We start from the raw sequence: 13081 nt of genomic DNA on the forward strand, positions 1-13081 counted from the left end.
TACATTATTTCAATACAAGTTTTTTCATCCTGTACTCATCTGGAATGAGGGTTTTCTCCTTATCCACTAGCTGTTTCATCTGGTGGACTTTCCACCCTGGCTTTTGGTATGGCCACTCAGTGGCCATGGAGATGTTGTGCAGCCTCGGACCACCAGTGACGCACCTCCTGGGTTCTGAGTCTGTGCAATATGTGCTGGCACCTCCGCATCTTTTGATGCACTCACCGTGGATTCGTCGCCACCTGTATTGATGGCTCTACTGTAACCATTGACCGGGTATGATGTTATTTCCATGGGGTGAGGTGACACCATGGCAGCTTTATTATATACCAAATGCGGACACTGGCAGGATCTGTTCCTTCTTGAGTGCTGCATTAGTCCAATTAGGTTCTTCAGCACCTTGTTTGTGCAGCATGCAATTGGGTGGGTGACTTCTCATTGGTCCATGATACCGCTCCTCCCTTTTTACCATGCCTTATTAAGATGTTCAGGTCAGTTAGAGACAGATTGCTGAACCCTTCACCATGCCTTACAGTCAAGGAGATTGTTTGTTTTCTACTCCTTAGTAAGCCATTTATTCATTTTTCATTTGCTACTCCAATGTATTTATGCTTATAAGTTTTGATACTCATTTGCCCTTATTTTGGGTTATTAATACAGGTACTATAGATGTGCCTTGGAGTATATTTTTTGGCTATTCCACAAGTTTATACAATACTATATCTGTGATAAGCATCAACAACTCCACCAGGGAGGTTGTGAGGGGTTTCTCCTAGGGCCATGTGCTCTTGATTCGTCTAAAACAGAGAGGTGATAAGGGCGCTCTGGTGGAGGTGGGTAGCTGGTCAGAGGGATGATAGTGATGAGATGGCACTTCTGGCAGCACTTTGGTTAGAGGAGAAGCAACTCTGAAGATATAAAAAAATATAAAAAAATATAAAAAAAAAAAAAAAAAGAGGTTGTAGGGGACGAGGAGGAAAACATAAACCCAAGCCCACACAGCAGAAAACAACGCCTACGGTGAAGATTTTCAACTTATCTTCACACACACTCACAACGCAGGAAACTATCTTACTCACACGAGGACTTACTTTCGCACCAACTAATTTGCCTAACGCCTTCCAGTTGTTCAAAGATTTGAACAAGTTTATCCGAGACCTTACCCTCAAAAGATTTTATAATATAAAAGCAGCTAAAGATGCATCTATCATTTCAATCGACACAACCTCCCCCTCTTCAGCCTATAGCAACATCCTAGATGAAAAAATAGCCTTGGATATATTAGAAGAATTATATCACGAAGGAACTGGACCGTTCCTTAACCCTGATAATCCTGAATCAGATGCCCTTTTATATACCCAACATCTAAATTGTTCTCCTGCAGTTAAACACACCAATTTTCGTCCCCTGTCTAATTTTTATCCCACACAATCTAAAGGCCCATGCCTTGAAACATTTTACCGCATGGTATACTCTGAATTATTGATGATGTGCCAACAGCAACATAACCCCTATAAAAATCACAATTTAACACACCCAGAAAGATTAGCCCTCAATTTATTGAAAACCAATGAGAATGTTATCATCAAATCAGCAGATAAGGGCGGTAGCATTGTGTTGCAAAACCGGGTAGACTACATCAAAGAGGCCATTAGACTACTCGGAGACTCACAAACCTATACAAAATTGCAAGAGGACCCCCTACCTAGTTTCACTATTGATGCTACAATTTTAGTTAACCAAGCCACCAAAGATAATGTAATTACCAAAAACGAAGCTTCATTCTTGGTTAAAAAATATCATCAAACTCCGTATTTCTATCATTTACCAAAAGTACATAAAAGCACTACCAACCCCCCTGGCAGACCCATAGTTGCCTCTATGAACAGTATCACTAGTGGTTTTTCCCAGTATGTAGACCCTTTTCTACAACCTTTTGTTTCCAATTTACAATCCCATATCAAAGATGGAATACACCTGCTTGAATTATTAGGTCCATATCAATGGGAGCCCAACTACATCTGGCTCTCACTGGATGTCCAATCATTATACACATCCATCCCCCATAATGTCGGCATGCAGGCCATACAACACTTTCTGTCAGAAGACCCATCTATTCATCCCAACCAAGCTAAATTCATTCTAGATGCCACATTCTTCTGCCTGACTCACAATTATTTCATATTTGAAGACCATTACTACCTTCAAACCCATGGCACTGCCATGGGCACCAATTTTGCACCTTCATATGCCAACTTAACTATGGGTCTTTGGGAAACGCGATACATATGGGCGAATAACCCTTTCATGGCCAAAATTATATTTTACGGTCGTTATATTGATGACATCATTATTATCTGGGACGGTAATACCGATGATATTGAATCTTTTGTTTCCTATTGTAATGATAACAACATGGGCCTATCCTTTACATCTGTTCACGATAAAACACATCTAGCATTCTTAGACCTTGATCTATTTCATGATACTGGTCGCATCCATGCAAAAAATTATTGCAAACCCACTGCTGGGAATTCCTACCTGCACTACAATAGTTGCCATCACCCTCGTTGGTTAAAAAATATTCCAAAAAGTCAATTCTGCCGTCTCAGACATAATTGCACCATGCAGTCAGACTATCAGACACAAAGCATAAATCTCAAACAAAAATTTATTGAAAAAGGCTACCCTCCTTCACTCATCGAACAAGCCTACACCACATGCGTCAATCCTGATACTCATACCCATAAAATGAATTCATCAAAGGACATTCGGTTCACGACTCAATTTCATAACAAATACAAAAATATGGAACACATAGTTCATAAACATTGGCCAATACTACTGCAGGATCCCCATCTCAAAGACAGTATACCAAATAAACCTAAATTTTCATATAGGAAAGCACCTAACATTAAGGGAAAGATTGCCCCAAGCAAACTCAAAAAGAAAACAAATACGTCATCTTCACTCCAACTCTTTTTTATGATTGGGATGTATCAATGCCGCAAACCCCTTTGCCTTACATGCAGTTTTGTACAACATGGTCAAAAAACATTCACGATTAAAAATAAAACATACAAAATTTCAGAATTCTACACCTGTTCTACAGACCATGTAGTATACTGCCTGACCTGCCCCTGCGGCCTCCACTATGTAGGTCGAACTATACGCCCCCTACGCCAGCGTTTTGGAGAGCACCGCCGATTCATCGAGGCCGGTAAAGACCATCATAGCGTCCCACGACATTTCACCCAACATCACCCTAAATCTACCGTAGGCCTAAAAGTATGGATCATTGAATCCATACCAGCCACTCTCCCTGCGGCAGAGAGATTTAAACGTCTCTGCCAACGGGAGACTTATTGGATATACGCTCTTGACGTACTTTCGCCTGGAGGTATCAATGAAGAATTGGAAATTAGCACCTTACTCTAGATGATACCACATTTAACATACAGACTGTAAGATTATGGTTCATTTATCATTCATCCCTCCTTATTATCATATCCATACGTCATGGTGTTTGCCTGTTATACATGTACATATCTGCCATCTGTCACAATCAAATACTATTTGTAGAGCATCCATTACATCTTATTACCTATTCCTATAAGTTAATTCCTTATAGTAGATTTGTGACCTTATTTGCGGGTGTGTAAATGCCCGGCCGCCCCTGTAACACACTCGCATACTTATTTACAGTCTATTATTATCTATTATTATCTATTATCGTCAGAGTATTGCTACAGGCATAATCTGCACTATTTGTATAAGTATCCACCACCTCCTATTATCCCTCTGTAGTTTTTTTTTTTTTTTTATCCCCTTACAACAGATGCCTGGCCGCCCCTGTAACACAGGTGTATAGCTCCCCAGCTGTCCTTGTAACATGGCTACATATTTATTTATTATTTATTCATTGTTAATTCAACATTAGATTTACGACCTTATTTGCATGTGTACAAACGCCCGGCTGCCTTTGTAACACGTGCACATAGATGCCTGGCTGCCCCGGTAACACATGTGTATATACGCCTGGCCGCCCTTGTAACACGGCTGTAGATTTATTCATTGTCAACTCAACATTAGACTTACGACCCTATTTGCATGTGTACAAATGCCCGGCCGCCTTTATAACACATTCATATAGACACCCGGCCGACCATGTAACACACCTGTATATTAATTCAATGTCAACCTTATGTTTGTATATTTATTTATTTATTATTGTTAATTTAACCACTGACATCTGTGCCCTGTACCCCTGTTTCAAATTCCTTCAGGACTTCATTGTATATAGCACTGACGTTAATAATCCATTTTGCGAGTGCACGGTCGTCTTGGCCGTCCTCATAATACATCTGTCACTTCCCTTATCATTGTGTATTTAGTATCTGCCCACACTCCTCCCCTTGCTCCTCCCCCTCACCATTTATAAGCCAGCTGGAGGAGTGTGGGCGTAGGTCTGATGAAGGAGCCGCACATGCTCCGAAACGCGTTACCACCCCCTTCTCTACACTGACACCATCAGCCTTGTGTGTCCCGCAGTGAATACAGGCTTCCCTGCTGCCTCCTCTTTTCAACACGCATGAGAACGCTTTACAGCTGCTGGACGGCTCTACACGGCTCTCTACCACCGTGCTGAGGATGGACACATGCCACAGATGAGGACTCCTGATTTTATCATGTCTTTTAACACTCAACAATCTTGTAAGTGCTTTTAACCCTTTGTGCACTCTATTAAATTTTACATACTGCACTTAGAGGCGCCTTTCTTTTCCTTCTTGATTCGTCTCCCTACTCTATACTGCACAGTGGTGGAAATTTACATTATCCACGTGACCACAGACACACTAATTTGAAATCTAAGTAAGTACCTTCAGCTTCTTTTGCCTTGTTTGTGCTCATATGCATTGGATGCACAGTACCTCCAGTCTATACAACGCTATTTGTTCATTGAGCCCTTATTATTCATAAGGTTTATGTCCTTTGAATTGTTTTCTACTTGTGGAGGCTTTGGAGGGGTCCTGGTGCTCTTGCATGCATGCGTTCTGTGCCATATGTAGTAGACATGTACACACTGAAATATTTCATTTCGGAATTTCGGTTTCATCCGAAAAATACATTTATTTAGTTACTCCCACAATGAGTTTTTATTTATTTTGTTTCATTAAAAAATGCATTTGTACGAAAATCTGAATTAATTAAGGTCAAATTTGTCAATTGAAGGCTTATGGTGTATGTCGGATGTTCTAAGAAGATTCGACGGAGCCGCTAAACTGTATGATGCCGTGATCGTACATTTCCGGTCGAATGCTCGGCCCACAAGCTATAGTAGAATTCTAATGTTGTTTGACCAGTAATAATTATAATTATTAATTATTATTACTAGTCAAACAACATTAGAATTCTTCTATAGCTTATGGGCGGAGCATTTAACCGTAAATGTCTGCTCGCAGCAATCGTATGTTTTTAGCTGCTTCGTACAATCTTCATGTCGAACGGTATTATATATATTTTTGATCAGCCAACAACATTCATCATCATCATCATTTTACTTCCCCCACCCATTCCAGCAGGGACCACTAATGCCGTGTACACACGAGCGGAATGTCCGACAGAAAAAGTCAGACGGGAGCTTTTCATCGTATATTCCGATCGTGTGTATGCCCCATCGGACTTTTATACGTCGAAAATTCTGACAGACCTAGAAAGAGAACATGTTCTAAATTTTTCCAACAGAACCATTTCCTATCGGGAAAATCGCTCGTCTGTATGCTGTTCCGATGTACCAAAAGGACACATGCTCTGAAGCAAGTACGAGACGGAAGCTATTGTTTTCTAGTCCCGTCATACGTGTTGTACGTCACCGTGTTCTGGACAGTCGGAATTTGGTGTGACCGTGTGTATGCAAGATAGCTTGAGTGGTATTCCGTCGGAACTCCGTCGGAAAACCTTCAGAGTTTGTTCCGACGGAAAAACCGGTCGTGTGTACAGGGCATAACAGCTCTTTTACTATTGTCTCTATAATGTCGAATCTTTTCTCTCTATGTCGAATAATCTTGGAATAATAGATATTAGGTTAGGCACATTCGACCGCAGGTTCGATAGACACAGATCGCTATTATCACCGTCATGTCAAATCTTCTATCTATCTATATTGAACTGTTGTCGCAACAATACGAAAATAGAATGGATACGAAAAAAAACATTTTTTATTTCGGATCTTTCGGATTCTGCGCATTTGTTATCGTTTTATTAAAACAAACGCGGAAATCCCCGAAATTTGGCAAAAATGCATTCGGACGATAGCGAATGCACATGTCTAATATTTAGTAAGTTGCCTTACTTGATATGTTTTCTTATATACATGTTATGTGCATTTATGTGCTTTTGACACTTATTACTGTTTATATATTTAGACAGTTGTCCAATCTGTTGCTCTTGAGAACCCCTAGGCGAAGACCCTTGATTCGAAACGCATAGGGGTGCCCACGATTATTTTTGGGATCTAGAGCCATTTCCTGTTATGAAGAAAGTCCTGTTCTGTGATAAATTTGTATTCACTGTTGCATGTATCTTATTATCGTCTTAAGATTGTATTTAGTAAAACTATATCCGTATTTTTTATATATTTGTCATAGTGGTGCCTTTCCAAAAGCCCTTTCCATAAACCTTCTTTCTATCTACTTATCGGGATGTGGCACCATCATGGCTACCAAACTGGGCATTCATATAAGAATTTTAGAGTTCTTTCATCCCACTTGGACTTATGTGTTATTGCTGCCCCACCACACTGCACCCCACCTACATGCTGTGCAAGGACTACAAGAGGCTGATACCTGGTCAAATTCAGGTACTTAATACATTTAATACATTTAATGATATATTAACGAGCTGTCCAGAGTTCATATTTAGGTTAGGAAGTATATTGTACACTCCGATTCATTCAACCAGAACAAGAACAATACTATTAGTAGTTTTGTGACTGGTTGAGAGAAAAGAAAAAATTTTAGTCTTAGTGTCCAGGCTGTCTGGGCTTCCTCACTTTATGGAAATCATATATCAGCTGCATTTAAATATGGGTGAGATAAGCTATTTCATTTTCAGAAGTGTTCTCCTGGCAATGGAACGCTAAAAACACAGCTGTAGATTTGCCTGAGCTTTCATTATCCCAAGAACTCAGCAATTAAAAGAAAAACAAGCCAATTAAAGCTGTAATTTTCTCTAAGAACTTGATTTGACAATTGTCCTCTCTACTGTCCTCAAGGAAAGTTGGGAAAAAGAACATGAAAACGTAAATCTGCAACACATCCTCTTTTTCCAAAAAGCACTTTAAGTCATATTTTTCCCTGCAGACAGAGAGGAACGAGGACTGTGTACTAAATACACAAATATATATTTAAACAAGGAAAGAGTTTAGTATGTATTACTGTATAAAACAAATTGTGATAATGGCAGTCGAGAAAATACGGCCATTGACTCAAGAAGACTAGAGGCTCTGCTGGGGCAGTCCTCATAAAGTCTTTGGTCTGGGAGGGGGAAAATGCCCTCCAGACCTCTGTTTTGTTTTCTTTACTTTTTTATTTATGAGAAAAATTACAAGGAAAGAGTTTGGGATGTATTATTGAGTAAATAAGTTGCGATAATGGCAGTGGAGAAAATATGGCCATTGACCCAAGAAGACTAGAGGCTCTATTGGAGCACTGCTCATGATGTCTTTGGTCTTGGAGGGGGAAATGCCCTCCACGCATCTGTTTTTTTAATTCCTTATTTATGAGAAAAATTACAAGTAAAGAGCTAATGTGTTGCTGTATAAATAAGTTGTGGCAGTGTAGAAAATATGGCAATTGACTCAAGAAGACTAGAGGCTGTATTGGGGCAGTGCTCATGAAGTCTTTGGCTGTGGAAGGGAAATGCCTTCTAAGCCTCTCTGTTTTTTAAATTCTTTATTTCTGAGAATAATTACAATAAAAGGGCTTTGAGATGTGTTGCTGTATAAATAAGTTGTGACAGTGGAGAAAATTCAATTGACCCAAAAAGACTAGAGGGTCTTTTGGTGTTGTCTTGTCTAGTCATGAAGTCTTTGGTCAAGGAGTTGGAAATGCCCTCCAGGCCTCTTTGTTTTTTTTTTTTTTGTTTGTTTGTTTTTTTTATTCTTTATTTAGGAGAAAAATTTCATGTAAAAGTAGTAACCACAAAACAATAGCCATATGAAGATTTGACACAGGTTTTTACATTTTGAGGTACCATTTGTTTTCAGAAGGAGATGCAAAGGTTAGGCGGGTTAGTACATAAGGCATAGAGACCAAAGAAGCAAGAAAAAAAAAAAGAAGAGTGAGTTCTCAAAAGGCTTTTAGGGTACCATATTTTGTACAGATCAAGAAAAGAAAACCAGGTATACATCTTTTGGTCCTGGCAGTAAATCTGACCAGACTCATGACAATTTTCCAGCAATTTCAGCCACTTGTTGAGTTGAAGCCCAAATCCCAAATGATTTAACATGGAAGATTGTGACAGTGGCGTATCATCCATGTGTGCAATTTGTGCCGTGCACATGGGCCCTGAGGGGGGTGGGGTCCACTGTGCTTTAACACACATTGCACACATGCACATGGAGGAGCTGTGGCCACTTCATCTGTCCTTCAAAATGCCCCCTCTGCTCTTATGTGCCCCCCCAAAGCACTGATCCCTTGTGGCTCCCCTGCAGCTGCCAACTTCTGGATTTGGGTGCTACAGGAACTTCACAAGGGGATTAAACTCTGAGAATAGATCCCCGCTGCTGCTCCGACCACCCCTGTACTGTTCCCCCCCATCACTGCCCCCCCCCCTGTAGCACTGTTGGTGACGTCAGATCCTCCCCTTCCTGCCAGCTGCAGCTACTGCGGGGGCTGGAGATTACAGGGTGAACATGGGGGGGGGGGTGTTGATTGTGTGGATTGTGGATTTGGTAAACATGTCATGTCTACCAGCCCCTTCCTGAATAAACACAGTGGGATATCGGTACTGATTGCTCCTGTGTTCATTCATCACTGAAGCATACAGTATGTCTAAAAAAAACAGACATCATGGGCTTGTTGACACCCCTGATGTTTCACCAAAGCCCCCAAAAATGTTAAATCCCCTGCTACTGACATATGACATATGTCAGTGGCAATAAAAGGGCTAAGGTATCCCCAAGCAGTTATTTCTAGGATTTGTGTCTTTTTAATGTTGCCCTTGAAGTCACATTAAAAGATCCTGTCCATGCTAATCAGTATTTTTTAAATATATGTGTTTTTTTAATTTGCATTTATACATGTTTCCTATGACAGTGCCTAGCTGCCCATGCCTTTTTTCTAACAAAAGTTTGGAAACTGGCCTTGAAAATGGTTCGCTCATCACTAGTGATGGACTTTGCTGCCGAACAGCTCTCAAGTTGCAGTCCTTGGGTACCCTAAGGGAGATATTTATAAAGCAGTGAATGTAACTTTCACCAAACATTTAATGGTGGTGAATCAATCACTATCATTGAAAACACATGCACCAGGAAGAAATACCTGCAGTAAACCTTTATTGAATAACAAATGTACTGCTTTATTGCCCTATGTCTGCAAGGCTGGCCATACCTTATACAATGTTCTTGTACAATTTTCCTTTACGAAAACCATATAATATGAGGTCAAACCTAAACACTTTCAATTTGTATGCAGACTCTTGTACTATATAGTTGAAGGTAAATCTAAAGCAAATTGAATAAGAAAATTGTATAATCTACGGCCAGCTTAAAGCGTTTGTTGACCCAAAAAATGGATCCTGCTCCCTTAAAGCATGTTATATGACACTGTGCTTGTCCTGTGTCATTTGGCCCCCTATATCACCTAAAAAACCTGGCTGATCCTGCCAGTTTCTCCCCACCCCTCTGTAAACTGACCACGTTGTATCATGGCTGCTGAGACCAGATACCGTGGTCAGTTTACGTGCCTTTGTCATCACCAGCCTGGTATCTGATCTCCTCTCTGCTCCTGTGTCCTCCTCCCCCTCCCCTCTCTGTCTGTGATTGAGGAAAGAGTTTGGTATGTATTACTGTATAAAACAAATTGTGATAATGGCAGTCAAGATAATACGACCATTGACTCAAGAAGACTAGAGGTTCTGCTGGGGCAGTCCTCATAAAGTCTTTGGTCTGGGAGGGGGAAAATGCTGCCCCTCCCCCTCCTGCTGCTCTTATAACACTAACCTGTATACACCATCAGCACTGCCTTCTATTGCAGTGTCCCCCTCTTTGATTTATAGATATAAATGCTGTAAATAGCTCATTTAAGAGCCGAGATTGCGATCACATGACCAGCCAGCTCTCTCCTCCTCTCCTCCAGACTGATGTCAGCAGAGAAATCTCAGCCCTGCCCGCTGCATCTCTCATAGGAGGAAATGAGAAAGCTGGCCAGTCATGTGATCACAATCTCAGCAGTGAAATTAGGTATTTGCAGCATTTATTTTTATCACACACAGAGGGGGCTACTACAATAGGAGGCAGTGCTGATGGTATATACAGGTTAGAGTGGCTTAACAACCACTTTAAGACTGGCATCTATTCTTGGCACCTAAAAAAAAAAAAAAGTGCTATCCGAACCCCCCCCCAAACAAAACAACTGGCTTGAGTTTACATGTAGCCTATTTTAAATGTAGCCTACTATCCTGCCTCAGCCTAATTGTTTTTCACATGTGTATCTGTATTTTTACTGTAGAAAACAAATCTGCTTTGATTCCGGCTGCACTTTTTCTACCTTGACACAACTGGATATATTGCCACCTTGCTGCTAGCCAAATTTTTCGGAAAGGTCACGGGAAGAGCCGGTTAGCGCAGTTGGTTAGAGCGTAGTGCTAATAATGCCAAGTTCATGGATTCAACCCCTGTATGCACCATATGCGGTGGTGGCCCGTGCATTGGGGGCGCACGGGTGCCGCCCCCCCAACTACATACAGGGGCGCCGGACTATGGATTCCAATGGGGGTGTGTGTGTTCTTTTTGAAGCACGTAATTAGAGCTAGAGGCTCTAATAGGCTTCAAAAAATGGTGGGCTCCCACCCAGTTGTGTGACAATAACGATTGATTATTCGCTTTCCTGACAGGCTCCATGGCAGCATACGTGTGGGTAGGCTCCGCCTCCATAACTACCCAATAGGACCCCCTCTCCCATAAATCTTTGCTCTAGGCTGCTATCCATGTTCCTTTTTTGTCCTCCTCCGTAGGACCAGGTGTTGGTTCTCCTACCTGAAGATAAACCTCCCTATGATCGATGATGCCGAGTGCCAAAGATTCCTCCGATAGGCCCTGACTGTTAAGCAGGGTATGGAGTGTATAGCAGAGTAGCGCTGAAGATTGGATCGGTTCATCTATGTGCGCACGGTCTGTTTGCCTAATGTTTCAGGCGACCATTATCTGCTGCCAAGTCCGGTGTGTGTGTGTATGGATGGCGTTCCTCGGCCCAGGTGATCGTAGGTGGAGGGGTAAGTTTTTACATTTCATTCACATATGGCAGCAGTGTTTATGTGTATCATACCTCTGTGTGTTTTTTTCCTGCTTCCTGGTGTCCTAGATTGGCGCTGACGCTCTCTGCGTTCCAGCAGCCGCTCTCTCTGTGACTTCCGGGTACCGGCGTACATTCTGCGCATGCGCGGACCCAATACGAAGTCGAGGCTTGGTTCGCGCATGCGCGCGAGCGTCTCGCGTCTGACGTCGGCGATGACGTCACGGGCGCCACTTTTAAAAGCTGTGGAAAGCTTTCAGATCCCTGGGAATGATCGTGGGGGATACGGAGACTTCCCGGGGCTAATATCTTGGCGGTTCAAGGTAAGACAATCTCTATTGTCTGGGGGTGGAGGTCTGTTGTCAGTCAGCTGATCCTGTGAATCTGTCTCTGCAGCTTCCTATTGTATTGACACTATGGACTCCTCACTGCCCCCTAGTGGCCAGCCCGCTTGTAGCAGGTATGTTTGCAGTTATGCTTTTCTGCCTGTACAAGGATTGAGAGTAGGATTTTAGGACACCAGCTGATTTCTTTCTCTATCTTCTCTGTGTTTCTTCCTCACAGCCCTACTAGGTCTGATCCACACCGTAGTTCCCATAAAGGAAGTGGATCATCAAAATCACACCACCGGCAATCTTCCTCCAGGTCTAGCCATCATAGATCTCCTTCCAGATCTGAACAGCGCAATAAAAATCCTTCTCACCCCCCTTCATCTCACTCTAGAGAGAGTTCAGGAAAATCATGCTGGGGATGTAGGATGCCTGTTCCAACAGACAAATCTCTCTGTGATCACTGCTTCTCTAAAGCTGCAGATGAGAGGGATGGTGCAGACCAGCGTTTGGAATCTATGGTGAGGCGGGTTGTGAAAGAATCTCTACAGGAAAGAGAGGCCCAGCAGCCCCGTGATTCCCCACCAGACCCATTATGCCCTCCAGTGGGTGAAGGTTCTGTGCATGAGACATGGGAATCTTCCCAGCCAAGTCACCCTTCTGCTCCTGTTTCAGACAGCGAATCGGATCTGGAAGATCCTGGCGTGGGGTTTGAGTACGCTTTAGTTCCCTCTTTGGTGAAGGCAGTTAAAGAGGCCCTGAAGTGGGAAGATCCAGTTACTCCCCCCCCAAAACAGAGGAAGTTTTTCAAGCAGCTCAATAAGGAGCGACAGTATTTTCCTTTTCTCTCTGAGCTGGGTGAGGTCATTTCTGAGGAGTGGAGCAAAATGGACAAGAAAAGTTCCATGCAGTCAAAGGTCTTGAAACTATATCCTTTTAAGGAAGAGGAAGTAAAGCACCTTGAATCAGCCCCATTAGTGGATGCAGCTTTAATGAGACTAGCAAGATATGTAACGCTTCCCTTGGAGGACACTGTATCTTTTAAAGATCCTTTGGAAAGGCGAATTGATTCGGAGTTAAAGAGGATCTACCTGACATCAGGAATGGCATGTAAGCCAGTACTTGCGATAGCTGTAGTCTCCAAAGCTTTGGAATCTTGGTCTGATAATGTGGATGAGTTCTTAAGAGGTATCTCTACTGAAACGGCTAAGGATTCTCCTATCCAAGAGATCAGGCTGG

The sequence above is a fragment of the Aquarana catesbeiana genome, linkage group LG12 (genome assembly GCF_042186555.1).
Source record: "Aquarana catesbeiana isolate 2022-GZ linkage group LG12, ASM4218655v1, whole genome shotgun sequence".
Taxonomy (NCBI): domain Eukaryota; kingdom Metazoa; phylum Chordata; class Amphibia; order Anura; family Ranidae; genus Aquarana; species Aquarana catesbeiana.